The 3,512-nt window shown below is 29.3% G+C and overlaps 1 long non-coding RNA gene across 1 annotated transcript; it reads left to right on the top strand.

Annotated features, from left to right (window-relative positions):
• The first annotated feature begins 973 nt into the window (after positions 1 to 973).
• On the top strand, positions 974 to 3,219 carry LOC126886462 (uncharacterized). Its single transcript, XR_007698628.1, has 3 exons — positions 974 to 1,118; positions 1,207 to 1,354; positions 2,952 to 3,219. It is a non-coding gene; the product is annotated as an uncharacterized LOC126886462 (long non-coding RNA).
• Positions 3,220 to 3,512: the final 293 nt, after the last annotated feature.

Below are 3,512 nucleotides of genomic sequence, written 5' to 3'. Positions count from 1 at the left end.
ATTTAAGTGATTTTTTAATATGTTATAGCCTAATTCTTTTACAATACCGCTGTAATAATATTGTTGCTAACCAGTTAAATTTTTATGGTGTACCGGGCATTTATAAAATACTGAAATTAAAACCCAACTATAGACTCTGGTTTTCTTAACATTCTGTTTTTTTTTTATTAATTCGCTTATGTTTAACAACTAGATTTGTTCTTTATCAATTCAGGGTGTTTCTAAATAAGTGCGACAAACTTTAAGTGGAAAGGAACAAAATGTAAAATTTTGACGCCTGTATTTTAAATGTAATCATTTTTTTCGAATCCTGAGAAAACTAATAAGTATTTTTGAAAAATTTAAACGCAGAATGAAAGATTACTTTATTGCCGAGGGCAGAAAGTCCCTTAGAATGAATAAAATGGTTTTTTTAATGACATATTTGAAACTAAAAATCACATTAAATTTTCTTAATTTTTCACCCCTGTAACTTATTAAAATAAACATAGAAGTTTTCAGGGACTTTCGGCCCTCGGTCCTAATGTAATCTTTCATTCTGCGTTTAAATTTTTCAAAAATACTTATTAGTTTTCTTAGGATTCGAAAAAAAATGAATCCCGTTTATATTCTTGTCATTGCTTTTTTTTGTATAATAAACGTTACTTACAAGGAATTACTTTTAATATTATTTTGTACAAACTTCTAATTAATAATATTTTCTTATTCGACTCAAAAAATACTATAAATTTTACCAGAATTTGTACTTTAAAATCGTAGTTTCGAAAGCGGTAGTCCGAAAGTCGGACTACGGACGTCATCAATTGCGACGTTGCCTTTTTCTCTTCATGGCTTGTAAAGTAAAGGTGGCTATGTCACTGGTCACTTTTTGACAGAACATTGAAAATACACGAAACCTTAATTCGCACACTTGATCCAACGTTGCCAAGTCACTAAAATCTCAATATTTGACACTGACACCAATTTGACAATTGACAGATTATCTTGTAAATAAATAAATGTAAATAGTTATCCTCTAATCTAACAAAACAAAGTCGGGAACAATGGATTAATGGATATGTAAAAGCCATAAGGAGAACAGAACTATAAAAGAATATGCAATAAACATTGTAGAAGTGGTAAGTAATTCAATTAATAAGGTTTTTAAAAAATGTCTACAATAATGATAAAGATGTACCTAAGTAATAATTCAAACTTAATTATTAGGAAAGCCAGTCACTTTAAAAAGATATTCCAAACCAAAACATGGGTTACCAAAGCAGACAATAAAAAAAAAGGTGATCTAGAATGCAAGAGAAGAGCTGATGAAAGAAGTAAATGTAAAGAAAATAATGAAGAGACTTCTCTTGACCATGTAAGTATAAGATATAGTTTATTACAATATGGTTAGATGCAAAGCTTACCATGTTTTAATGCATATAGCCTAAATCTTTTTCTAATGGTGCTACAACCCTTTTTGAGTCTTGGTGTGCTTAACAACATTCTGCCCTGCCAGATACTTTTCTGATGTTCATGGTTTTAAGATCCCCCTCTGCATCGTCTATCCATCTTTTATGGGCCCTTCCTCTTGTTCTATTTCCTTGGGGCTTCCATCTCTGGATTACTTGTACAGCTCAATTATCTGGCATTCTTTCTGAGACATCAAGCCAATTTAGTCTTTGAGATTTTACAATTCTAACAATATCTGCACTCTGCATTAGTATTATCCAGCTCGTGGTTCATTTTAATTCTCCACAAACCATCACTGCAATGTGTAGATTTGTTTTGTAGATTCTAAGGTTAGACTTAGTAACTTACTTTTCGTTAAGTCTTTGTATGCATAAAATCACTTATTGCTGCTAAGAATTCATGCTTTTCTTGACTGGTGTTTATTTATTTATTTATTATTATACGGGATAACCCCATTAACAGAAAAATTACAGTTAAATATTAATACATTTCCAAAAGGTAATAATAAATTCAATGTGTTAAATATGACTTAATTAATCTAAAAAATAGAGAGTTAGAAAAGTATAAAAACACTGAAAAATTTCATATGTCACGAAAATTAATATATAACATAAATATTGACTACAAAAAAATATACAACATACAAACATAACACTTAAGAGTATAAAAATAACATCACAGAGCAAGAGATCTTTTTAATTGATTTAGAGTTATATTAAATAAATCAAGTTCGTAATTATTTAACAATCCCATATACCTATCAAGTGGGTTGTGAACGCCATACAATATTCTATGGAAAGGTATTTTAAACATATTATGGTAACGGAGAGCTTGATAAGGAACATTAAAATTAATCTGACTTAAAAGATTGGGAGAATTTATAAGTCCATTTATGATCCTAAAAATGAAAACAGCACCTGCTATGTCACGGCGTAACTTAAGTGGAGGTAGGGACAACTGTTGTTCAAGAAAAGAATAATCGTGATTGACAATGATAGTTTGTGTATAGTAAGCACATGATCTCAAGAATCTATGTTGTATTCTCTCGATAGTATCATAGTGTTGTTGTCATTTATTATTGAGTCTGGGTAGTGAAAATGGGAGGCATATTCGTAGGTATGGTTTTCTACCTTCAGATGTTCATGTTGATTTTACTTTGTGCACTCTATATATTTTGTTTTACTTTCATTTATATATAGACTAAACGTAGTAGCTTCCCATTTCAGATCTATAGCTTTTTCTTTTAATACCTTTTTGTTGTGGCTTATTATGGCAGCTGCCCTTATATAAAACTAACTAAACTAACCTAAACCTTGTAGGTATAACTGTCTTAATATTAAAATACAGTTGCCCTTGATAGTCCGACAGGTATGGGACCAAAAGGTCAGACTACTGAGCATGTCGGAGTATCAAGTGTGTACTGTACTTTTGTGGTACTTTCCACATTTGTATGATTTTTATGGTACACAACGTAAAATTTTTATTTATGTATTTGATTTTAGGAACAAACACCAGATATTTTATATATGTAGAAAAAGGAAAAACTGCTGGAACTTTAATTTAAAGGCTTTTGACTAGTGAAGATTTGGATAAACAACAGGAGTTACTTTGGGCTATAGCTACGTGCAAATTTATTTTCTTGTGGCTTCCTATGTTTATTTTTAATAACTATATCTACACTTTGATATGTTTTTAGTCGCATGAAGATTTTATAGTTTATTATTTTATGTATAGTGTTATATTTGTGTTGAATAAACATTATTATTATTATTACCTTAATTTCCATTAAATAAATTAACTGTAATTAGTAAATCGTTTTTAACGTTGATAAATAAATTATCAATAATGATTCCCAAATATTTTATTTGTTTGACAACTTCTACGAAATAATATTTCGTAGTAATAATCAATGCTTTGGTTTAAGAAATAGACAACTTAGAATAGAAATATGCTTAATTGTCATGGAAAATTGTACAATTTTATAGACAATGCTTACATAAAAAGCATCATAAAGCATCAATTGAGTCATAAAAAATACAAAACAATAACAAACACAAAAATCA

Source organism: Diabrotica virgifera, chromosome 6 (genome assembly GCF_917563875.1).
Source record: "Diabrotica virgifera virgifera chromosome 6, PGI_DIABVI_V3a".
In the NCBI taxonomy this organism is placed as follows: domain Eukaryota; kingdom Metazoa; phylum Arthropoda; class Insecta; order Coleoptera; family Chrysomelidae; genus Diabrotica; species Diabrotica virgifera.
Note: the sequence above shows the minus strand (reverse complement) of the source record. Positions and strands in the feature narration are given on the sequence as shown.